This window comes from Natrix helvetica, assembly GCF_964273705.1.
Source record: "Natrix helvetica genome assembly, chromosome: 3".
Classification (NCBI taxonomy): Eukaryota; Metazoa; Chordata; class Lepidosauria; order Squamata; family Natricidae; genus Natrix; species Natrix helvetica.
In genome coordinates this window covers 128,284,049-128,310,874 of record NC_138549.1, presented here as the reverse complement: position 1 = coordinate 128,310,874, position 26,826 = coordinate 128,284,049, and the positions used below count along the sequence as shown (strand labels likewise).

Here is a 26,826-nt window from a genome sequence, read left to right as displayed (position 1 = left end):
ACCAGGAAAACAAAACTTCCTGTGGCGCTTGAAACCATCTCGCCTGTGGAATAAAGCAAAGGGTTTTGTCAGGGAACCTTAGTGGGTGCCCCAGATTGTAAAAAAATCAATCTCCATCGCCTCGAGTCTGGAATGGGAGTGGGGTGGGGGGTTGGGTCCGCGAGGCTTAAGAGTTGGTTTTCTGCGTTCCAGAAATGCAGCGGAGCGCCCGGAGTTTGGCTGTTGGACGAACGCGAGTTCATCGAGCCGACGCACGAGGTCTCCAAAAGGGGGCGCGTTTCCTCTCCTCTCCGTTCTTTTTCCCTCTATTGTCTCTCGTACGTTTTGCATCGCCTTGTCTCCCCCGCCTCGTTCTACGCTCGGCTCAGCGACGCATTTGCAAGCCCGGTGAGGTTCATTCAGCAGCGGCGGCGGCGGCAGCGGCAGCGGCGGCTAACTTTCCGAAGCGACTCATTTCCTGGGTGGATTTTAATGCCAGATGCTGGAGGATTAAGCGGATCATCCGGAGGGCTATCCCGGAATTTATCCCCCCCCCCCGCCCCCCGAGGGGAGCCTGAACAGAAGCGTGGAACAAACGAAAGGCGAGAGGAATTCTCTCGTTCGGAAACTGCTGCGAGAGGATCCAGGAAATCAGGTAGGAAAGCGACCAGCTGCAGAGGGCAGGGAATCGAGTGGCGGAATGCCTTTGTGAAAAGGGACTGGGGCAGGAAGACAGACCTTGCTGCTCAGGCATGAGGGAGAACTGTTGCAGCCGCCCAACCTTGGGAGAGTCGTTTAAAACCCTGACCAGCAGGTTGTAGGCATGGAGGCTGATCCCAGCTCGCTAGTGAATGGTAGAGAGGCGGATCCTGCCCAGTTCCTGGAATAACCTCGCCCTACCTGCAGAGGTAGATGGTGTTTTTTTTTTTTTTAAATGGTTTTAACAGGGTGTGATTTAGTAAGATTCTCCTGAGTGTGTTTCTACCGCATCCTATCCCAATGGCTGGGAGTGAAGTGGGGAGATAGGATCACAAAAGGGGTGCGGCGAAGAGTGGAAAAACCTAATACTTTGAACATTGGACAGCAGTAGACTCTTCTGCTGAAGCTTTTCAGGCTGCTCGAAAATCCTAATGCAATTCACCCTCCCCTTTTCCTTAAAACAAATATCTGAAGTAGCCTTCTCCAGCCAGCTTTCTGGAATTCTCATCCATAGGCTGGACTACATCCTCCATCATCCACAATTGGGCATCAGAGAGAGAGAGAGAGAGAGGGAAGCTTAAAAGGGATGCATATGAATTCCTTATATTGGAGATTGGAGAATGTCCGGTTAGGATTTGGTTCACAATTGTAAGCATATTGTTGGAATTTCTCACCAAACTCCTGAGTAAAGGGATTCTTTCATAACTATTCCAGGAGTTCTATACATCTGCATTATGACTATCTATTATTAATGCTAAATGTCTGGTGGGATTTATTGGGATTTTACAATAGTCCTAATTAAAATGAAAGGCAGGATAAAAATCCTCAGTTGCAGAGTGATGTCTCCTTTGCAGAAGGGAAACAGGAGCTCTTGACCTATTAAAAAAATATATGCCTCTTTGGGCCAGATACAGGTTGCTTAGAACTCATTTTCTTTGTACTGTCCATCCCAGCTTTGTAAAAATTAAAATAAATAAAAACAGGAACATGAAACTGGACTTGGAGGTCCGTAAGTGTAAGGCTATGTATTTAACAGGTTGATGGGAAAAAAACTGCAGCCTTGATTTAAGTCCATGGATTTTATGTCCTTCACAACTGTTTCTGTCTCATCTCCACTGTGATGCTAGTAGCCTTGTGTTCTAGTACTGCATTATGTCACTACAATGTAACATTGAAGCAGTTCTAAAGATGTCTTACTCTTTTTCATTTTAGTGGTTGCTGAGAAGGTGTGTGATCCACCTTAGCACAATAGTTGATTTAGGGTTTTAATTTTTTCCCCTATTGGTTTAAAAGCCAATAATTGTTAAACTCTAGTAATACCTTACCTACTTCCTAAGCTTTATGCTATCTTTACTTTAAGAATACAAATAATCCCATCACATGTAATAAATGTATTCATTATCCCCAAAGGCGAAATACAATCCTCCAGGCAATGTAAATAAAAACATAAATAGTATTACAACAAAAACAATTCTAGGATCCCTCTGAACTCACTAATGGGTGGCAATGACATGGGAAGAAGGAAGAGGTCTGGTAAGTTTTGCTATTGATTTCCAACAATCTTTAGAAGAGGCCAATCCCTTTATTATTTAAGGCCAACTAGAAAAGCTTTATCTGCAGTGAAATCTGCCTGGCAATGGAAGAAGGCTGCCCCTCCCCAGCTGGTAGAGCTGTGAGGTCAGGGCTCACTGGCTACATTGCCATGGATTTTTAGCAAACAAAAGGCATAACATGACTGGGGCAGGCTGAACAGTTCCATTTATTTCAAGGAAAAGTAGCAGGCATTTGGTTTGGAGCAGCAGGGAATTTTAAATCCACCATAGCTACCACCAAACTTCACGTCAACCTTTATCCAATCTGATACTCTCTGGTGTCTTGAACCAACTCCACCTGCTCAGGTCAGCATGAAAATATGAAGTACATGACTGTTGGGTATACAAAGCATGCCATATTTACCAGTTGGTATGCTGTCATCTAGTGTAGTGGCCCTCAACCTCACCAGTACCTGGTGCCATGGAGAAAAGTCTTTCCACGGACCAGAGGGGTGTGGTTTTGCGTACTGCCTGCATCCCGCAGATGGAGCTTCGCTTGTTTATGTGGCCCAATTGCTGGCATGCCATGGACTGGTGTTGGTCCATGGACCGGGGATTGGGACCCCTAATCTAATGGTCCTCTGGATTTTTGCAAGATGAGGCAGAAGGGAAGATGATTTCCCTTCCCTCCCCCCCCCCCATTAAACACCTATCATTTAATTCCAATTCAATCCAATTCAGCCTTTATTGTCAGTGCAAAACATGTGTACAATGAGATTGGCTGAGCCTCCCTTAGTGGACCCCTCCACAACATAAATGCATATCAATAACTCACAGTGAAAGAAAAGAAAATCCCTAACCCAATAAATCCCAACAGCACACAATCCTCTATACATATATGTGCGTAAAGTTACAGTATAATATATTGCACCAATATGAACATATTGCGCTGGCCCTGCAAGCCTATCGTACTACATCGTTATGATGTTACTTTGCATTCAGGAGTCTGACAGCCAATGGATAAAAGCTGTTCTTCATCCTGTTTGTACGATTTAGGCAGTAGAGGTAAATCTATTAATTTGGAGGCAGTGCAAATGATGAAGATGTGCTGAGGATACCTTTGAAAATTAGCCTTCCCAAACTGGAGGTGGTGTGGGGCTGTACTGCTTGCCCTTTTTGTCATTCCTAAATAGGGATTCTTTTTCACATTTCTCTCCTCTGTCTTCTTATCTCTTCCTCTAGTTTATTTCCATCCAGATTTGTTCTTTCCTTTTCCTTCTCCCATCTGCATCCTAATTCCCCCCCCCCCTTTTTTTTGCTATTTCTGCTGGACGGGAAAGGGCCAGTATAGGTTTGTGTGCTTCTGTTTGTGAAGGAAAGACTGGTTCGTTTATACAGGTGGGATATCAATTTAATAAATGGATTGTCTTATTTTACAGGCAATGAATGTTATTAAACCATTAATTTAATCAGTGTCTATTTTACCCTGGAGTTTCCCTTTTGGGAGATAAGTGTGCAAGGATGCCTATTCCCACATAGCTATCCACATGCATACAGCCCCATTGCCAGAGGGAGGGGAATCTTAAAAGATTGATTTCAGCTGCATCTGGCAACACCCAGGTTCTCAACTAGGGAAATCTGGCATTGCACAATATTTCTGTAGGAATTTGATGTTTCTGCTTAATGATTCTTATGTGGGGGGAGGGGGGATAGAGGGAGTTGTTTAAATTTCAGGATTATCTTCCTTTTGGGTAAAGGTGAAATGTTGTTGAACATTTAAGATTTAGAGTAGGCAATCAACATGATAGGTTTGTTAGCTACTCCATAGCATACGTTATCCATTCATTGCATGCAAGGTAGCAGTTGCTTTGCATGCCAAAAAATCCAGTTTGGGGGCTTCTGCAGAAATGTCTGGGAAAGGCAGAAGCCTGGAAGGTCATTACTACCAGTGTTGAGTTGATTCCAAGAACTTGCTAATCAGTCTGCTTTTTAAACTTTAAAGTCATAACTAGGAGCAGATATGATAATGAATAATTACTCGTGGCTGCCTAGTACTCTAGAAATATCCAAAGAAGAATATTTTGTACACAATTAGAATAATAGCCTGGATTCTGTCCTTGGAGAAGGATTTCTGTTGATGGGAGTTTTTAAATGGATAATGCTGTACTAGGCAGTATTGTACTGCAGCACTTTGGTGTATTTTTATTCAGTAGGAATTTCTGAACAGAGGTGGAGTGTCCTGTTCATTATTGGAAGGGGATGGTCTGTGCCACCCAAAAATATTATGGATGAATGATTCTGTTGTTGGACAGAAGCTGGAAGCACTGTTTGAACAAGGTTGCACCTTAACAGAGGGAACGCTTTGGTTTCTTTTATACTGAGATAAAGGGAAGAGACACCTTGCAAAAGAAGTGATATATTAGTTTTGTGCTGATACAGTCAGGAAAGACAGAACGTTCCAAGTTAAATACCGGCTGCTTTGTCTTGGAACTAACTCAAAGAAGAGCTTTTGTGCTTTGTGTATTAAAAAATAACAACCCCAAAGCTATAGCACAGCTTCTTCCAACATGATGCTGTCCAGAATATTTAGATGTGAAATACCCCTCAGCTTTAGGCAACATAGGAAGTGATCCAGGATTATGGCAGATGTAGAGTCAAGCATTTTAAAGGCCATTAATTTTGTTTTGTGGAAAGCAGCTGTTTATGGGCTCAACAAGGCATATGTTTCCCCCTTTTGCTCACCAGCTACAGAGTTAACCTAAAATGTTAGGCTTTCCTTATCTGGCAAGAGATGATGGAGAATGCAAGTGCTATTTGTTCATGTGATCTGTTCCATAGGTACAGGGAAGGAGATTAATCACTTTCTCTACAGCTTTCCCAAGAACTCTGACAAAACAGCTACAAGTCATTATAACACTGCTTGGTGAGGACAATTGTGTTAGATGAACTGGAGATAATTTGCTTAGGTAAAATGGCCAATGGTCATGTGCAAAAATCTGGCCTGTGAAAAGACAGTTGGGGATGATAGCAATATCAAGCGTAAAAAATTAATTATGTAACAAATTGTTTATTACAGCCATAAGGCCAGAAGCAATTACTTAATGTTTTAGATATGCAATTAATTTTAGTTAATTAAAAGTATTTGTTTTGATAATTAAGTTTGAAGACACGTTCCTCTATTTTTAATGCTTAGGATAGATTTCTGCATCGCTGCAGCCTCAACTACTCCTGTAAATTGTACGATGTGCTATATTAGATTTATATGTACGCAAATACACTTGTCCTTTTGGCTCATGATAGTACTCAACTAGATTTTCAAAAATTCTTAGCAGGTGAAGCATACTGTGTCCATCTGGAAAAAAAATGTCAATTATTTTGATGATTATACACTGAGGAGTAATCAGGATTTGGCTGTGACTGTCCTTACAGAGCAGTTGGATGTCTGATCCTGTGCAAAGCTGGCCCCCTTTGTGTCTTTGCCTGAGAGATCCAGCTGACTGTTTCTGCAGTGCAAATTGTCATGCGTGGCTGATTTGGACCGAAACTTCTGCATAGAAAATGAAAGCTGTGCAGAATTTAATTCTGAGAAGTAATAGAATGACCCAGCAGTGAAGCTTACATAGCGTTAGGAGAGCAACTGCCATGAAGGAGTTGACTTTGCCCAAATCTTTCAGGTGGTTGTATGATACCAAGAATTTTTAAAATTGTTATTGTAAGAGATGAGAAATGTTGCAGGATATGCTAAGAATGTACCATCTAAATTTTACGGGCTGTTTCTGGCTTTGGGGTGGGGATGTTTTCACCCTTCCCAGGCTCCAAGAAAGCTGTGCGTGCATGTGCGGGGCAGCCCAGGGGGGGGTCATGCACGCATGCGCAAAAGGCACGGCACGGGGGTGGGCATGTAAGCGTGTGCGATAGCATGCATGCACCCGAGATGAAAAAGGTTCGCCATCACTGCTCTAAAACATATTTAATTTTACAAAACAGAAAATACTAGAATATGGGTTCAGGCATTCAACATAAATGGTGAATGGATTATTAGAACAAATGAAAATAACTTCTTATGTAATGGGAGAAAATACAAATTCATGGGAAATCAGGCAACCTTAAGATATTTTAGTAGTTGTGTTTTTTATATAGTTCTTCTACTTGAAGGCTTCTTTAAATCAACTGCTGAGGTTATGAGCATGGGGATACTATTGTACTCGTGCCTTGTATATGGGCTTTACATTGTCATTTGATCCAATCCAGCTTTTCTAATATTTTTACAAGATTGAAACAATGCAAAGCAAAACAAATTAGCTTAGTTAATTCTAAGCATTAGCTTATTAAGCTAATGAAGCTGAGTATGTTGCCTGTTTAGTCCAAGAGTACTATGGCATTGTTTTGATGGTGCATTAAGACAGCTCATTAATGTAGGATCAGGACTATGCTCCTTTGCCTTGTCTTATCATCCATCTGTGAACACACCCATTCCTGTTTCCTTTTGCTGGTTTTACCTTCCCAGATATTGAAATTGTAGGATGAATAGTTGAGTTTTCAAGGAATGAACGGAAAGAAGCTAAGACAACCTTATGGTTGGTGAGGTGGGTGTCCTGTAGCAGAGTGCCTGAAATCCTAGAGCAGCATTCTGACCTCTTGGGGAAGATGCTGAAAATAACTTAAGTATGTCTCTTTGGTCTCCTTTGAAATCCTATAACATTTTTACAAATAATACTTGGATACTATTGTTTATTCAGTTGTATAAGCATTATTGGTTTCTGTATATTGCCGTGAATGTATCCTACTTCTACCAAGACTATTAATTTCATGCTCTCTTTGATCAGGGAAGCACAAAGAAATATTGATGGTTTCTGCCTGTCATTTTGCTGTCTTGCATGTATACACAGAGATAGATGCACATACTTACCATTTTATTTTTTTCTCTGGACTGCAAGGTGTCTAAAATTTTCTTATGCCACTTAGTGTCCCATTCCCACTGATTAAAAGTTTAGCAAAGACCAGTGTTATTTGTGATGATACATGTTGAATAAGAAAATGCAGTCTGCAAGAAAACAATGGTGGTAAAAAAATCGACTCTAGATTGGCTGGAGATCTTTGGTGCTGGTTTTAAGTTAGGATAACATAGTTTACTTTTAAAAGAATCTAGAGTCAAACATTGTAGTGAAATCACTTTGCCAAAATATAATTGTATTGAGTTGTTAATTCAGGGGTTAATTGATATCTACCCATGTCCTATATCATCATTATTTACACAAGATTAATGATGTCTTTATTTTCCACTGAGGCTCATGCTTCCTTCAGTTCAGTTACTCATTCATGTCAATCAGAGGTGGGAAACTCTGTCTCTTTTATGACTTGTGGACTTCAAACTCCCAGAATTCCTGAGCCAGCCTGGTTCTGGGATTTGAAGTCCACAAGTCATACAAGAGACAGAGTTCCGCACCCCTGATGTAAATTAATGCTTGGTAAAAGATCAGACAGAAGATGACTTTTTTTTCAGAACCTGACAGGATTATAGTTGCTCTGCCTGGAAGTAGTTTAGTTTAGTTTACTTTATTGTCATTGCACATCATGCAACAAAATTAAATGCCATCTTCAGTGTACATTATAACTATAAAAATAAACACACACACACACATCTTTCACATGCTATACAATTGAAATTGAAAACCCAATATTGCATTAATTTTGCACATACCATAGAATTCAATATAGTTACTGCCCTGGGATAGAAGCTGTTTTTCAGCGTATTTGTCCTTGTTTTTATTATCCTGTACTGTCTGCCAGATGGTAATAGTTCAAAAAAAAAAGGGGTGCCCAGGATGAGATGGTTCTTTTAGAATGTTTTGAACTTTCTTAAGGCAGCGGGAGCTCTTCCAAAGAGGGGAGTGGGCAAACAATGATCCTCTGGCTAATGATGTTAGCCCTTTGAAGTTCTGTCCTACCTGCCACTGTGCAATTGGCAAACATACACAGGTGCAGTAAGTTAAAATACTCTCTATGGTGTAGCGGTAGAAGGTCACCAGCGGTTTTTCATTTGGTGAGTGACCCAGGTCAGGTCCTCTTTTATGATAAAGTAATAGATGTGTTCTAGCCTCATTCTTTTCAAGAAGCGCAGGAGAAAAAATTAAAACGGTATAACCTTTTAAAATAATAAAGTAGGAACTGTACAGTTGACCAGTTGATTCTGGGATACTTTAATATCCAGGTAATCCTTTTGTATATCTGTACCTGCAAAAGCAGGCACGCTGAATATACAGACCTTTCACAAAGTAAAGCAATGTAAATAATAAACCATAATTCATTCTGTTACATACCTACCACCAATGTCTTCCAGATGAGTTGGATTTGGCCATTTAAAAAAAAAAAAAGGTTCCTATTAGACATACGTTAATGCATGTCTCATTCAGAAGCTGTATTTCATCAGTGAACAGCTTTTCTTTTAGTAGAGATTAGCCCATGTACAAATACTACTTGAAATAATCAAAACATTTACACAACTTCTGGTTGCTTCTGTTCTAGTTCAAGTGAAGGCAGTAAACACTCTTTTCATTTGTCTAGAGGAACAATCCATTATCCCATGATATTTAGAAAACAAACTGATTTACTGTAGGATGAGTAGGTTTTAGGGGTAGCCACCTACATCATATGCTTGAAGATGTATCATTTTATACAGGATTGGATAATCAGATTTCATGAGGGTATATGTTGAAGAGTAAAACTAAACAATATACCTTGAATGGAGTAGTGAAATTGTTAAAATTAGTGGAATTAGTGGTTCAAATTATAAACATTTTACTAGCTGTTAAAAATAAGCTGGCTTTGAAATTACTGATATTTATGACTTATGGAATAAAGAATTAGAATGTCTAGGAATGGAATATTAATGAATGTTTTTTTGAATTTGAAGCTGAAATTATTCCAACAAAAATTATTCCAAGTCTGTTGGGCTTTATATATTTTTCCTTTTTGTTTGCTTTGCTGTTGCAATTTCATAATTAATGTGTTGTATATTACTATTTTTCTGTATCCTTTTTTTCTGTATCTGTCTTTTTAAAAATGCACTTAAAATTATTTGATAAAATATTAGTCTTAGTTCTGCTTTGATTTCATGGTTTTAGGAATCAGGTGCTCTTGTACCTGTCTACATCCTCCCTCCCAAAGAGGGTGGGCCTGTGCTGGGCCCTCCTTCCTCAGCTCAGCGGCTGCAAGTGATCTTCATGCTTGGTAGTTCATGCTGCCAGTGAGGAGAGGGGGAGTGGAGGAGGGGGGGCAGGCTTGGCTGTGAATTCCCACAGACTTCAGTACAATCTTTCTGCTTGACTTCCCATGTCTGTCTCCTGAGCTGAGCAGGTGGTGCTCAGCTGCTAGAAATACAAGAGCTCTGGCCTCAGGCTGCTCACATTTGGGCTGCTGTAGCCCACATGTATTCAGACACATGTCCCTTCTACCAGATGGGTTACCCTCCCCCCTGCAACTTGCTTTTAAAGGGCTTCTTTTCATGTGGTTTCCTGCAGTTATAAGCCAAAATTGGGGAGGGGGAGCAGAGAGCTACAGAGGACAGCTTTCTGAATTTGCTGCTGTTTCTGTAGAGAAAATCACTCCCACCTCCCACTCCCTGCATTTTCTTAGCATCCTGAGATAAGACATTGCATCCCTGCATTGGATATTAGATGATCAGCTAATATATTTTATTTATTTAAAAAATAAATAAAATAATAATGCTGCTGAACTTTCTGGGCAATAGGCCTAGAAGATTCACATCAGATCAAAAAGCTTATCAAAGGACACGATTCAATATGCTTGGAGGTGTCTTTTATGCTTCTGAAATGGATTGTTTATGTATGTATTTGAATAAAGAGTTTATGTAACAAATGTTAAATAGCTCCCATAGTAGTGAATGGGCCACATCTTCTGATGTCTGCAAGACCCCAAAATAAAATATTTTTAAAATAACAAGATCACAACCACTGCATAAGCATGGTGCAGCAGCAGAGGAAATGTCTTCTCATTCCCATCAGCCATTATGTAGTACTGAATTATTCTGATTCTATTTCTCCCCTTTTGTAATTTTCATGTTTCCCACATTGTGTAGAGAAAATTCAGTGTCGTTTTGTCAAAAAACAAAACAAAACAACAACAACGGACCTTAGCTAAACAGGATTATTCTCATTTACATTTATTTTAGATGAAGTTTTGCCAATTCTCAGGCCATTTGATTCCTCAGAACACTATATACTCAGGGGTATTTGTTGGATCCAGAGACTTCGGCTTGGCTTGTAGCACACTGATAGATATGAATGAATTTGCAACCATAGAAACAATCATTATTTTATTCCAGGAGGTAATAACTAGGCAGCATAGTAGTCAATGGGCAGAAGGTGATAATTGCCCTGAATAATATAACCATCTCAATGCTTTGTGCTGCATAGGAAGATTCTGCCTACTCCCTGATTTAAGTTGCTCTTAAATTAGAGGAAAAGAAGTAATTTTATGGGAAGTTATCTTATCCACTGATCTACAAAGGAAGACTCTGTGTTACACTGATTTAAGAATTGCTCCTGAGCAAGGCGTATGCTTTGTGGAATCCTTGGATGAGTCTCAATGTCCCTTTCATTTTATAGGATGATCTTACACAAGAGTACATGGGCCAAAGCTATGCTTCCTGCTTAAAATCCCTATTTTACAAAGCATAATTATTCATCATATATATATTACATATTAGTATTACATATTAGGCAGATGTATTAGCCACTAAGCCACAGGCTCTCCTCCTTTATCAGCTGAGCCAGGGAAATAGGTATGTATTTGTGTTACAACCGCTGGTATGCCCAAATATGGGAGGGAACTCACTACTCCCCCTTTGTATCTATCGGCTCACTGCAGGAGACCATCCAGGCAGAAAACCATATTTTTAATGTTGCCTTTTTTATTTGTGTTGTATTTGTGCTGATAAATAAATAAAGGGAGACTAGTATAGATCTATTTCAAGCTATTTAGCTCTCATCAGCTAGCCATACCCTTACTGGGATTCGAACCTGGGCTGTATTACATATTAGGCAGATGTATTAGCCACTAAATCACAGGCTCTCCTCCTTATCAGCTGAGCCAGGGAAATAGGTATGTATTTGTGTTACAACCCCTGGCACGCCTCCCATATTTGGAAATATTTAGAGGTTCTATTAGAAAACCCTTATAATATACACAGTATGTTCATATTACAATTGTGCTATAATCTGATTTAGCTCATGTTTGGCTTACCAGTTGTACAAACATATATAGTAGTTCTATAAATTATAGTGTATTATTTTGACTTGTTTAGTAATAAGTCAATCTAATACTTAAGACAGAGGTCTTCAAACTCCAGCATATTTGGCTGGAGAATTCTGGGAGTTGAAGTCCACAAGCCTTAAAGTTGTCAAGTTTGGAGACCCCTGATTTAAGATGATAAAGATACCAAAATGTCAGATTTTTGTCTCTGAATTGCTGTGATCTCTTCAATGTGTTTAGACATAACTGGTGATGAAGGGACATACCTTGATTAGTTGCAGTAGTTAGACTGAATGTTTTCCATTATATTCCTTAATAAGATGAAGCTCTTGCTTTAGTTTAAATCCTGTTATAAGCCAAATAGGTGTTTTTATTATCTTCCAAGTGTTGTATAAGCATCTTCATTCATTTGGTCATTAAGATTTTTCTAGTCTTATGACTGATGCTTCTGAGCCCAGAAAAGCTTAACCAAGTATTGCTATTTGCTAAAACAACATACCATTCAGAATCCCTAAAAAGGAAATGGCTTCCATTTAGGTAGTAGCTTTTGGCTAACCCTGAATGATTTGGGAAAGTCAAGCAGAGTTAGACCTGGGTGGTTTTTGGGTGGTTTCCTCATCAGGAAATCCCAGGGTTTTAAACTAGATTAAAAATTAAAAATTAAAAAAAAAAACCACCAGCAGAAGACCATACAAATCTGTCCATGAATTATTGACTGATTTCAACTTGAAAGGAACTTTATCTCTAATTGTTACGAATTTGTACTTCAACCTGAAGAATATTGTTACACACAACATTACTCCATATAACTTCAGCCATTATTAATTTAAATATTTGTTTCCCAGATTCTTGTGAGATTCTTTACATTGGCTTTCAGCAAGAAGTGGAGGATCATTACCAATCCTGAATGCCACATAGCATTGCTATTGTTCCTGATATCATACTTGCTAAAATAAAAGGTAAATTATCAGTGACCCAAGCATTTCTAAAAATGACTAGAATATGGTGTGCTCTATAAATTATATTTTATTAAACAGAAGAAAATAAAATAGAATTCCTTATTGGCCAAGTGTGATTGGACACACAAGGAATTTGTGTTTGATGCATATGGTCTCAATGTATGTAAGGAGAATAAAAATACATTCATCAAGAATAAAAAGATACAACATTTACCCTGTTTCCCTGAAAATAAGATCTCCCAGGATAATACGCCCAATTGGGATTTTGAGTGCATGCGCTAAAATAAGCCCTCTTCCAAAAATAAGTCCTCCCCGAAAATATTGCAACATAGCAGCAGCCATGAGGTGCCTCCTGCATCTCAAAAATAATAAGACTGCCCCAAAAATAAGGCCAAGTGCTTATTTCAGGGGTCAAGAGAAAATAAGACCCTGTTTTATTTTGGGGGAAACACGGTAGTGATAGTCAAGGTTACTAATAAGCTATTAATTCGTATTAGGAAACAGTAAATAAAAACAATATAAATTGAAAGATACAAGCAATGTGGTTATAGTCAAAGTGGGGAGAGATAGATACTAGGAAGAAAGAGAAAAATAATAGTAATACATACATACTTAGTAAATTAGAGTGAATAATAGTTTTATGTGACAGGAAGACAGATTCCAGATGAATGTTAGGAGAAACTTTTTAGGAGTAAGAACATTTGAACAGCAGATTTTGCTTTGTTTTTCATTACTGCACTTTACCTAGGTGCACAGTGATTTGTTAGTACAGTTAACATATTTTTAAAGAATTATATCATCTATGCCCTGTATTCATTCTTATTTTCCCTTGCTTGGTCACAGTGGATCTTGCTTAGTCTGCTTGTGAGGTTGCACATGTTTTCAGAGTAACTCACCTGATTGGTGGCTTTTTCACTATCTCAGTGAAGATACTTAGTTGTGCTGCTAGACACAAGTGCTCTTTGTAGCTCTACTACAGCTGGTAGTTGGAGTAGTCCTTTTTTCTTTGAAGTTGAGGCATTTATTGGAATAAGCTGAAAACAGTTTGTAGGCAGTTCCTATAGAAGTACTGAGTCATGGTTTTATTACCTCTTGTTTTTTCACTGGTACAGACCTCTGCAAATAACAAAGTCCATCTTTATTTTGTTTTTCCTATGATTTTCAATAATATAGCAGCTCATACTAATAACTGAATTAATGTTCATACACCTTAGAGATCTAGAAAACCAACCACAAAACTCATTATTTGGCGGAGGGCGGAATTATTTTCTCAAGACTTTTGACAAAAATGCTGACTATTTGGGCATTGTTATCAACAACTATCAGTCTAGAAAGCTGAAATAGACTTAAAAGGAATTCTATACCATAAAGAATTCTAGTGAGATAAAACAATTTAGGAATTCAAAGCCACCCTCCTTTTTAGGACTTTGAGAGATAATTGTCAGGTTTAGTATAGAAATAATACTGATTCGCTTACTATTAAATGATGCATTTTGTTCTTTAAATATGTTAATGATTGATTTAATGAAAGGATTGAATTTGACTCATTTGAATCCAAATTGGCACTTGTGTTCATTTTATAAAATGTGTGCAGAAGTAGCAAGATTGCCATCAATAATTAAAATTTCAATTTCATAAAATGTGAAACCTTCCTATTCCTTGCATAAAGCATAAATTTATTCTCCTGATTAAAGATGATCAAGGAATGAAAGAAGAGGTATTACGAATGGGTTTCAAGCAGACTTAGAACAGAGTATGCAAATTTCCACAGGCCTGTGAATGATTATGTAGTTAATTTATTAGTAATATATATTTATAATTGCTAATAATTTATTTTATTGATACTTTGAAGCAGAGGGGGATTGTTGTAATTTAAACTGAGAAACAAATTAAACAGACTTTAAAAGCAAATTTTCCTTTTCAAACATCCAAAACAGAGATGAATTCCCTACAGGATATGTTCTTATTGAAATCTCTTCCTGCTTCTCTGATAAACAAGGCTGCTGTAAAATTAAAATGAGTCTATCTCTAGAGATGGAAATAATCTTACAGGAGTTGTTACCTTAGGGAAGAGAAGAGTCAGGAAAAGAAGAGCTTCTGCTTTAGCTGTTCTCAGTTTTAATAGTGGTTAATAATTCAGCTTATTTATTTTTTAAAAAAAACTGGTTTTCATGATTTCCAATAGGGATTAGGTCCAACATTTTTGCTAGAAAACTCCATGAATATTGCAGCCTTTTGAACTGCATCCCTTTGCAGATCCAGATGGCCCTGACCCTGTTAACCATTTATAAGGTTCTTTAAGTCCTTAGCTGTTTCCTCAGACCCTGAAGGCTAGGCGAGTTCTGCTGTTGATGTGGTTTTATGATTGGGAAGTATTGTTTATCTTTTGTACTGATAAAGGAGAAAATTTGTAGCTCAGGATTGAAATGAGGGGTCCTTGGTGCCCTCTGAGATTCGTTGTTTTCTTGCAGATGTTTTATTATCCAAACTAGATAGCATAATCAGTGATAGCAAGGAGTGGGGTTTGCTCTCAAGCTATATTCTAATAGTCCTATCGTGGGTGTTACAATACAATACAATACAATATAATACAATACAATACAATACAATACAATGCAATAGTAGAGTTGGAAGGGACCTTGGAGGTCTTCTAGTCCAACCCCCTGCCTAGGCAGGAAACCCTATACTGTTTCAGACAAATAGCTATCCAACATCTTCTTAAAGACTTCCAGTGTTGGGGCATTCACAACTTCTGGAGGCAAGCTGTTCCACTGATTAATTGTTCTAACTGTCAGGAAATTTCTCCTCAGTTCTAAGTTGCTTCTCTCCTTCATTAGTTTCCACCCATTGCTTCTTGTTCTACCCTCAGGTGCCTTGGAGAATAGTTTGACTCCCTCTTCTTTGTGGCAACCCCTGAGATATTGGAACACTGCTATCATGTCTCCCCTAGTCCTTCTTTCTCTTAAGCTAAACATACCCAGTTCCTGCAACCATTCTTCATATGTTTTAGTCTCCAGTCCCCTAATCATCTTTGTTGCTCTTCTCTGCACTCTTTCTAGAGTCTCCGCATCTTTTCTACATCGTGGCGACCAGAACTGAATGCAGTATTCCAAGTGTGGCCTTACTAAGGCATTATAAAGTGGTATTAACACTTCACGTGATCTTGATTCTATCCCTCTGTTGATGCAGCCTAGAACTGTGTTGGCTTTTTTGGCAGCTGCTGCACACTGCTGGCTCATATTTAAATGGTTGTCCACTAGGACTCCAAGATCCCTTTCACAGTTACTACTACTGAGCAAGGTATCATCTATACTGTACCTGTGCATTCCGTTTTTGTTGCCTAAATGTAGAACCTTACTCTTTTCACCACTGAATTTCATTTTATTAGATAGTGCCCAATGTTCAAGTTTGTCAAGATCCTTCTGTATCTTAAGCCTATCTTCTGGAGTGTTGGCTATTCCTGCCAGCTTGGTGTCATCTGCAAATTTGAAGAGTTCCCCATTTATTCCCTCATCCAAATCATTGATGAAGATGGTGAAGAGTACTGGGCCTAAAACAGAGCCTTGGGATACTCCACTGCATACTTCCCTCCATGTAGATGCAGTTCCATTGAGGACTACACGTTGAGTGTTGTTGGTCAGCCAGTTACGAATCCATCTGGTGGTGATGCTTCTAACCCACATTCTTCTACTTCATCTAGTAGTAGGTTATGTTCTACCTTATCAAAAGCCTTACTGAAGTCCAAGGAAACTATATCGACGGCATTCCTCTGGTCCACTAATTTTGTCACATTATCAAAGAATGCAATAAGATTAGTCTGGCATGATCTGTTTTTGACAAATCCATGTTGGCTTTTGGCTGTTACTTTGTTTGCTTCTAGGTGTTCGCAAATTCGTTGCTTGATTATTTTTTCCAGAATCTTTCCTGGTATTGAGGTCAGGCTGATAGGTCTGTAGTTTCCTGGATCTATTTTTTTTCCCTTTTTTGAAGATGGGAACCACATCAGCTCTTTTCCAGTCCTCTGGTAGTTCCCCGGTGATCCAGGATCTCTGAAAGATATAATTCAGTGGTTCTGAGATCTCGTCTGCCAGTTCCTTCAGAACCCTGGGGTGTAATCCATCCGGTCCTGGTGATTTGAACTCATCTAGGGTAGACAGGTGCTCACTTACCATTTTCTTCCCTATTTCAATTTGTGTTCCTAATCTGATTTTTGTGGTGCTGCTTTTGATAGGTTGGACTGTTTTATCCCTTTGTGTAAAGACAGATGCAAAACATGAGTTAAATAGTTTTGCTTTCTCCCTGTTGCTTGTCACCTTCTTGCCTTACTTTCTCCTAGCAATGGACCAATTGTTTCCTTAACTTTTTTCTTTTTTTTTCACATGTTGGAAGAAGCTTTTTTTTTTTGTTAATTTTTACTTTTGTGGCAAGCCTTTCTTCATTGTGAGCCTTAGCTTTCCTCACTTCATCTTTATAGGCTCGGGCTATTTGCTGATATTCTGCCTTAGTTATGTCCCCCTCCTTCTACTTTTTATACTTACCTTTTTTGTCTTTCAATTTGTCAGATAGTTCTTTATGCAGCCATGCTGGTTTCTTTTGGGAGCTGTTATTTTTCTTCTTCATTGGTATTGTGTTAGACTGGGCTTTTGTAATCTCATTTTTCAAAATTTGCCAAGCTTCTTGAGTTGTTTTCCCCTTGAGGATTTTCATCCATGGAATTTTTCCCAAGCTCTCTCTAAGTTTATTGAAATTAGCTTTCTTAACGTCCAAGACTCTAGTTTGACTTTGTTCTACTACTTGTGTTTGGATAATGTTGTATTCCAATATTGCATGGTCACTTGCCCCGAGGGTTCCTATAGCTTCAACACCTTCTATCATTTCCTCTCTGTTAGTGAGAATTAAGTCCAATATGGCTGATCCCCTTGTTCCCTTCTCTACTTTTTGGAAAACAAAGTTGTCTGCTTAGGTTTGTTAGGAACCTGTTGGATCTTCCACTTGGTGCAGAGTTTGTTTCCCAGTTGATGTCAGGGTAGTTAAAATCTCCCATTACTATTGTGGTGTGCTTCCTACATACCTTAGTTAGCTGACTAGCAAAAAGTTCACCTTCTCTGCTTGGTTGGGTGGCCTGTAGTATAGACCTATGGCAATGTCATTTCCCCCACAACCTTTAATATTGATCCAAATGCATTCAAGATACTTCTCATCATTGTTGTGCTCTATTTCTGTAGAGACGTATTTCTTATTCCTTATCTATAGTGCAACTCCACCTCCTCTTTTATTTGGTCTATTTCTTTTAAATAATTTAAATCCTTCTAGCTGTATGTTCCATTTGTCGGTTTCATCCACCAAGTTTCTGTAATGGCAATAATATGGTATCTGCCCTCTTTTACTTGAATTTCTAATTCGCCCTGTTTATTCCTCATACTCTGTGCATTGGTGTATAGACATTTGAGCCCATTTTGATTGACCTTGCGTTTACTGTCTACATAACCTGTGTTATGCCTGTGTTGGTTAGAGTGGTTTTGAGGTTCTTTGGTTGAGGTGTCTACTGTTAGTTTGTTGGCAGTTCCTTGATTGGGGTATTGTTTACTTCGTGATTGTTGGTCTAATGTTACTCTTGGTATTAATTTATAGTTATCTGGGTGTTGATTGCTGGTGGGGAGGTATTTTGGTCTTTTTGTTCCCTTTTTGGCTTGTCAATTGTTTCTTTAACACTGTATGTAGAAGTTATTTATGTGTCTATTCATGGCTAATTTGTCAAAGTGCCAGGCTTCCAGGAATTCTCTAGCATTTTTGGACTTGACTTGGCTTGGGATGGTCACAGTTAACCAGTTAAGTCTTGTTAATATCCATATATTGTGAAATTAAAAGAGTGTCTTTAATTTCATGTCTTCTGATTATGAGTGGGTGTTCATGGATGTGTTTTGCTAGTCTTCTTCCTGCTTGTTTTACACAGTGGCTGTTGTAGTCTTTATACAATATGTTATGGATGACTGCTATTTTTCCTTCTGGACAAACTCCATTCCTTACTAACACTTCTGCTCTCTGAAACATCTGCAAAAATCAGCCAAGCTCAGAGAGCATCAAGGATCCCTAATTTGCCTTGTGTGTTAGCGGTTATTTTCCAAACTTTTGGTTTTAACCAGGACTCCTAGGTGTAAGATGGGCAGCCATATTTGAATAAAAATTTTTTTTAATTTTTTTTTGTGGTATAAAGCCACTGATGTGAAAAGATATTACAAATGCAGTTATGGAATCTATAGTTCAATGAAACCAAACTGCGGCTATTTCTTATTGTTCTATTGTACAGCACCCTACGAATGGGCCACAGAAGTCCTAGAAAGAGACTCAGATCTTTCCACTGTCCTGGGGACACAGATTGCCCACCACAAGTTTAGAATTACAGTTTTTTAAAAAGAAAAACCATTCATGGTAAATTTCTTTCTCCAATCTAAAATCATGAACAGGGCCCCTGCTCCATTTATCCTTCCAGCCTAATGTGGTCACTCAGGAAAGGACCCTCTCATCAATATTTGTTTGTTTTCCTGTACACCGCTTGGAGAGTCCAAGCAATGGGTTAATTCAGTCTGCTTGCCCTTAGGACTGAGGAACTATTTTTCCTTTAGCCACACCTCCTCCTGGTGTGCTCAATCCCCCAGAATTCTTCCTCAGTCAGCCCGTTTGGACGTAAATAGTTAGAGCTCTGAGCTAAATTAATCCTTTTTTGGCTTGGACTCTCTATTTGCGTTTTATTTCTATTTCCTAACATTCCCCAACCTTGTGAGACGTTTCTCTTTTCATTGCTGCGCTTCTCTCCAGCAGAAATTGCATTTGAAGGCCAGGAGGTAAGCTGGAAGGTGGTGGGGGGTGCCCCTCAGCCGATCCTCATGGGACGGCTTCGGAGGCCTGCCGCTTGTCGTTTAAAACGGCGCGGCTGCAGCGGCGAGGCTCCTACGTCCCCAGGCCCCCCGTTTGTTGTTTTAAACGAAGTATTTTTCGTCCCCGGCCTGCTAGAGGACCTCTGCCGCAGGGAGGAGTGGGCGATCGTCGCCATTCAAGGCGCGTTCGCTCCTCGCTCTCCCTTAGCCCCACGCTGTTGCGGCGGCCATTTTAGGCGCGAAAATAAGCGCGCCCAGCCATGGCCGCCATTTTGCATCAGCCTCGTTATCAGGAGACCGCTGGAGGTGGCAGGGCCTAGCAAGGGTTTCTCGGGCTAGGATCGCCACCTTCGCCTTTTATCTATTTTTGCGAGCGGCGCTGGTTCCTGTGCCATTCCAACGGTCATCATACCGGCTCAGGGAGGAGGCTTAGTAAGCGCAGGCCAAAGCCTTTTTATAGTCATTCTCCTCCCTGCTTCTCCTGCGGAGCCTTGCACCTCGGTGCAGGCCCCAATCCTGCCCCTGGGCCTCCGACTGGTATTAAACATGGGATAATTTCATACGTATTGATTCAATTACTGTGCATATGGCAATTTTAACGAAGCCTTTCGTTTTGTTTTCCCTTGCAGCAACCAGTCTCTCTCTCTCCTTCTGCCTTATCATAGCCTTGCTCCATCTTGTGTGGTCATTGACTATGGACCTGCCCAGTCCCCCCGATTCCCAAGATACTAGGCCGAGCCTCTCGCAGGCCCCTAGCAAGGGTTCCTCCTCATCGGGGAGTGGGGGTGCGGGCAAGAGTGGTGGGGGTAGCTCTGGGAAACAGCGTTCCAGAACCCCTTCTGTGGCTGAGGCCAAGGATGCTGAAAGGCGCCAGCGAGCCCTTGACAAGCAGTTTGAGAAGGCCAGACGCCAGGCAGACAGGGAGCAGTCCCTCTCAGGAATCCCTCCTTCCCGGGAGGATCTCCAGATGGTCCTCGCCGAGGAGGTGGAGTCCCAGGACCTATCCCCAAATAGGTCATTTGTAGAGCCGGCTTCCCCGGCACCCTCTTGGGCCTGTGAGCAGGCCCCTCTCCCTGGGGATGCTAGCATAGATGATATGCAGGGGGCTTCACCCCCCCTAGAGGAGGGCTTGGATCCTGATTCTGACTCTGAGGAGTTATCTCCCCGCATGCAGGAATTAATGGCCCGTGCCATTGCCAAGGGCATCATGGAGGCCATGAAATTTAAGAGTCCCACTGCAGTGGCCCCTAGGGGTCCCAAACCCGATCAGGTAGTTCCCCCTCCAAGCAAGCGTGCTCGCCATCCTTCCCTGGAATCCTCGGTGGTCAGCGAGGCCTCTGCCATTGAGGACCCTGACCCGGAGGTGCTAGGTCTCTCGGACGACGAGGACCTTCCCCCTGAAGCGCCCGCCTTTGCGGGTCTGTTCAAGCCCAGCCTTTTCAAATCTGTCCTTCACAAGGTCAAGGCTGCCACCAGGGTGGGGATCAAGCCCAAACCGACCGCGCCGGCGGCAGATGCCACTCCGGCTAATCCCAATGCGGTCATGTTTGATGTCCCAGCACCCCAACAAGAGCTGGTTCCGGTCCCGGGGCTGTTTCTCGACCTAATCCAGCGCCAGTGGGCTCAGCCAGCCACGCAGTCCTCTCCCAGTGGGGTAGATAGGAAGCTTTATACTATGGAGCCAGTGCTGGAGGACACTGTCGACCCGCCCATCGCTGCGCTCACCTCCAACTCCTCCCTACCGGCCGACCTCCTGGAAGGCCTTAAGGCGGAGGACAAGAAGGCGGAAAGGGCGTGCCACAAAACCCACCTGGCGGCTGCCTGGGCCATTAGGGCCGCTTCATCCGCCTCCTTTTTCAATAGGGCCTCTGTGATCTGGCTGCATGAGCTCCTAACCAAGCTCCCGGCGGGAGACGTCCGCCTCCACCAGGACGTGTCTAAAATAATCGCGGCCTCCCAGTATGCCGCTGATGCATCCCTTAATGCCACTAAATTTGCCTCCAGGGCACTCGGTTCTAATATAACTTCTCGCCGGCTGATCTGGCTCCGACATTGGCAAGCGGACCAGAAAAACAAGTGGAAACTGGCTTCCGCCCCCTTTAAGGGGTCCAAATTATTTGGCGAGTCCCTGGATCCTCTCCTCATCGAGTCCAAGGACAAGAGGAAGATCCTCCCTTCTCTAAACAAAAAGCAGGAACGTAAGACCGCTCCCTATTCTAGGAGGCAGTCCTTTCGTGCCTCCGAGCCTTCCACCTCTGCCTCTTCCTTCTCTCCCTCCAATAGGTCCTTCGGTCAGCAGGGCGACAGATCCCAGGACAGGGCGCCCTTTCGGGACAGAGGCAGGCAGCAGTTCGGCTTCCGCAAGTATAACCGCGGTGGGGCCTCCAACAGGCCGTTCCGTAAGTCAAAGTGACTGCCCGGGCTCGGCGCCCATCGGGGGTCGCCTCCAGCTGTTTGCCTCCCATTGGGCCCAGAACACCGAGGACGCTTGGGTTCTGCAGATAGTCAGGGAAGGCCTCTCTCTGGAGTTCCTGTCCCTCCCCCCCCCGGACCTTCATCCGGTGCCCTGTCCCATCCTGCCCCCAAAAGAGGGAGCGTATGGACCAGGAAGTCAGTCATCTCCTAGACATCAGGGCCGTGGAACCAGTTCCCCAGGGCGAAGAGGGGAGGGGGTTTTACTCCATCCTCTTCCTGGTGCCAAAGAACTCGGAGGGGGTGGAGAGCCACCTTGGACCTCAAAAACCTCAACAGGCATATCGCCTACCGGAGGTTCAAGATGCAGTCACTGCAGACCATTCTGGCGGGGATTCGACAGGGAGATCTACTCACGTCTATAGATCTCAAAGAGGCATACCTCCACATCCCCATCCGTCCTCAGCACAGAAAGTTCCTGCGCTTCTATTCTGCGGGTCGCCACTTCCAGTACAAAGCTCTCCCATTCGGCCTCTCGTCCGCTCCTCGGACGTTTACCAAAGTGCTGGCGGTAGTGGCGGCCCAGCTAAGACGCAGGCCCATAAGGCTCCAGTGCTACCTGGACGACATCCTTATCCAGTCGTCGTCCAGGCAGCAGGCCCTGCGGGATCTCCAAACCACTATGAGATCCCTCAGAAATCACGGCTTCACTCTAAACATAGAGAAGAGCCATCTCACTCCAACAAACAGACTTGTACACCTGGGGGCGGTGATAGATACCAACTTGTGCAGGGTTTTCCTCTCCCGAGACAGGTTGGCCGGTCTAAGGTCCATGACCCACAAGGTGATGAGCTTGAGGCAGGCTCCAGTGGTCCTTCTGTCGCAGCTGCTGGGAAAAATGATCTCCTGCATTTCCATCGTGCCGTGGGCCCGCCTGCATTCCAGGGCTCTTCAGTGGCTGCTGCTGCCGCACCAGAGGGCATCCAGGAGCAACTCTACCAGGCCGATTCGAGTTACGCCGGACGTGAAGAGGTCTCTCCGCTGGTGGGTGTCTCCGGCCATCCTCAAGGGCCACCTATTCAAGGAGCCCGAGAGGTTGATCATCACCACAGACGCCAGCCTTTCCGGCTGGGGAGCCCACATGGAGTCCCTGGTTGTCCAGGGCAAGTGGTCCCAAGTGGAAACCAGCTACAGCATCAACCTGCTGGAACTGAGAGCTGCTCGCCTGGCCCTGCGCCATTTCAGCCGGTCCATCCATCGTCAACATGTGCTTCTGATGACGGACAATGTGGCCACCAAGGCCCACATCAACCGCCAGGGCGGCACCAGATCCAGAGCACTAATGAGAGAGGCGGAGTCCCTGGGCCGCTGGGCGGAGCGCCATTTGGAATCCCTCCGCTCCGACCATATCTCCGGAGTGGACAACACACAGGCAGACTGGTTGAGCAGGACAACCATAGATCCTGCGGAGTGGAAACTGGACCCTCGCCTGTTCCACCAGATGTCCGACAGATTCGGGACTCCGGCCGTAGACCTGTTTGCGTCCAGGGTCAACAAGCAGCTCGACCGCTTCTACTCCCGGTTCTTCACCCCGGGGGCGGAGGGGACAGATGCACTGCATTGCAAGTGGCCCCGCGAGCTACTGTATGCCTTCCCTCCCCTGCCTCTCCTTCCTCAATTCATCTCCAAAGTCATCGCAGAGGGAGCGGAGGTCCTCCTCGTGGCCCCGCATTGGCCCCGCAGGTCGTGGTTCGCCGACCTTGTCCACCTATCGGTGTCTCCTCCGTGGCGCATTCCTCCGGACCAGATCTCCCTCAGCCAGGGGGCCGTGATTCATCCAGAGCCCCAGTGGCTCCAGTTGGCCGTCTGGCACTTGAGGGGGACCAACTAAAAGGTCAAGGCCTGTCGGAGGAGGTAGTGAACACCATTCAGGCGGCGAGACGCCCTTCAACAACCAGGATTTATGATGCGTCCTGGGCCGCCTTCGCCAAGTGGTGTGAGGAGCTGCTCATCGAGCCGACGACCGCGCCTGTTTCCAGAGTGCTTGACTTCCTTCAAGCGGGGCTCAACAAAGGCCTGGCCCCGAACACCCTTCGACGCCAAGTGGCGGCCTTGTCCACCGTCTGGTCGGGCGACCGCCTTTTGCCTCTCAGCAAAATCCCGAAGGTGCGTCTTTTCCTCAAGGGCGCCTCTAACCTTCGCCCTCCCACCGTTCATCGCTACCCTACTTGGCAGCTGTCCGTGGTCCTGCGGGCCCTCTCTGGCCCTCCATTCGAGCCTCTACGCACTACTTCTCTTCGATTCCTGACGCTGAAGATGGCCTTCTTGATTGCCATCACGTCAGCTCGCCGGATTTCGGAGCTGGCGGCTCTTTCTGTTCGCCAGGATCTGTGCGTCATCCACCCTGACAGGGTCATTTTGAGGCTGGACCCGACCTTTACCCCCAAAGTAAACTCATGGTTCCATAGAGCGCAAGACATTGTGTTGCCAAATTTTTGTCCTCATCCGTCACATCCCAGAGAGCGATCCTGGCACAATCTTGATGTCAGGAGGGCCCTGAAGGTCTACATCGCTCGTACTGCGGAATTCAGGAAGTCTGAGGCTCTTTTCCTCTCCTTCCAGCCTGGTTCCCTAGGGAAGAAGGTCTCTTCCTCCACGATTGGCAGGTGGCTTCGTGCCTGCATTGCGACTGCCTATGAAAGTCAATCCAAGGCAGTTCCGCGCGGCATCACTGCACACTCCACACGAAGTGCTGCTACTTCCGCGGCCTGGGCCACCCAGGCCTCGATCCTGAACATCTGCAGGGCCGCTACGTGGTCCTCTCCTTCTCCATTTGTGCGACACTATAAATTGGACATCTTCGCCTCGGCTGAGGCGTCCTTTGGCAGGCGTTTGCTCCAGGCGGTTGTGTCAGAGACCGAATCCCGGGAGCCTTCTTCTGCCCTCCCAGATGGACAATAACTTGGGTATGTCCCATTGCTTGGACTCTCCAAGCGGTGTACAGAAAAATGACCATTGGCTTACCTGAAGGGTCCTTTTCTGTACACCGCGGGAGAGTCCAACCCACCCTGGCTCTCAAGGCCGGGATTCGGGTTCTTCGTGTCAACAGTACATCATCTTGGACGCTTCGCTCCGTCCGCACGAACTGACTCTTTCTAAGAATTCTGGGGGATTGAGCACACCAGGAGGAGGTGTGGCTAAAGGAAAAATAGTTCCTCAGTCCTAAGGGCAAGCAGACTGAATTAACCCATTGCTTGGACTCTCCCGCGGTGTACAGAAAAGGACCCTTCAGGTAAGCCAATGGTCATTTTGTTTGTTTGTTTTATTGGATTTATATGCCACCCTTCTCCCAAAGGACTCAGGGCAGCATACAGCATTATTACAGCGTTGCAGTAGTCCAGGCGAGAAAGGACGAGGGCATGAGTGACTGTGCATAGAGCATCCCGATCCAGGAAGGGGCGCAACTGACGTACCAGACGAACCTGGAAAAAGGCCCCCCTGGTCACAGCCGTCAGGTGATCTTCGAAACTAAGCAGCGTGTCCAGGAGGACTCCCAGATTGCGGGCCCTCTCTGAGGGGGCTAAAAATTCTCCCCCTATCATCAAAGATGGAACAAGATGCACAAATCAGGATGACGGAAACCACAGCCACTCATTCTTGGAGGGATTGACCTTGAGCCTGTTCCTCCCCATCCAGATCCGCACAGCCTCCAGGCATCGGGACATCACGTCGAGGGCATCGTTTGGGTGGTTTGGGGTAGAGATGAAAAGTTGGGTATCATCAGCATATTGATGATACCGTACCCCAAAACCACGGATGATCTTGCCCAGCGATTTCATATATATGTTGAACAGGAGGGGTGAGAGAACCGACCCCTAGGGCACCCCACAAGTGACATGCCTCGGGGTCGATCCCTGCCCTCCAATCAACACGAACTGCGACCGATCCGACAGGTAGGAGGAGAACCACCGTAAAACGGTGTCCCCCCACTCCCAACCCCCCGAGTTGTCGCAGTAGGATACCATGGTCGATGGTATCAAAAGCCGGCAAGAGGTCTAATAGGACCAGGACAGAGGAGCAGCCCCTGTCCCGGGCCCTCCAGAGATCATCGACCAACGCGACCAATGCCATCTCCATGCTGTACCCGGGCCTGAAACCCGACTGAAATGGATCTAGGTAGACAGCTTCATCCAGGTACTGGGGAAGCTGACGTGCTACCACACTCTCGACAACCTTTGCTACAAAGCGAAGGTTGGAGACCAGATGATAGTTGGCTAAAGAAGCTGGGTCCAGGGAAGGCTTCTTGAGGAGGGGCCTCACCACCGCCTCCTTCAAGGCGGTGGGAAAGAACCCCTCTCTCAATGAAGCGTTGGTAATCGCCTGGAGCCAGCCACGTGTCACCTCCCGGGAAGCCGAAACTAACCAAGAGGGACACGAATCCAGCACACAAGTGGCAGCACTGAGTCTCCCCATAATCCTGCCCATGCCCTTGGGGGTTACAGGGTCAAACTCATCCCAGATTTTCTCCACAAGATTAATCCCCGTCGATTCGCCCGAATCTACCCAGTCAGAGTCCAAGCCTGTCCGAATCCGAGCGATTTTATCCTGCAGATACTGAACAAATTCCTCAGCCCTACCCTGCAAGGGGTCTTTCCCATTTCCTTGGTTAAGTAAGGAACGGGTCACCCTAAACAGGGCGGCTGGGCAGTTATCTGCGGATGTGATAAGAGTGGGAAAATGTTGCCGTTTTGCCGCTTTTATCGCCACTAAGTAGGATTTAATATGAATTCTTACTAGTGTTCGATCAGATTCGGACCGGCTGGCCCTCAACCACTCTCTAGGCTTCTTTTCTGGCGTTTCATCTCCTGGAGCTCCTCGGTAAACGAGGGAGCCACCCGGGATCGACACCAGGTTAGAGGCCGCAAAGGCACATCGCGATCCAAGGCCCAGTGGCCGCCCTATCCCAGGGATTCAGGAAAAGTTCCAAGCTCCATCAGGAACCTTTCAGGGTCCATCAGGCACCTGGGGCGGAACCATCTAGTTAGCAGTATGGAAGTCAAGCCTGATGAGGGGTAGCAATATGGAAGTCAAGCCTGA

General features: G+C 44.0%; 1 protein-coding gene across 1 annotated transcript in view; it reads left to right on the top strand.

The window, feature by feature from the left end:
- Positions 1-434: 434 nt before the first annotated feature.
- PIK3C2B (phosphatidylinositol-4-phosphate 3-kinase catalytic subunit type 2 beta) overlaps positions 435-26,826 on the top strand; it is a 124,813-nt gene continuing 98,421 nt past the window's right edge. The window contains exon 1 of the mRNA XM_081947805.1: positions 435-634. The gene's annotated coding sequence lies outside the window, so the exon portion shown is untranslated. The remainder of the gene's footprint in view (positions 635-26,826) is intronic.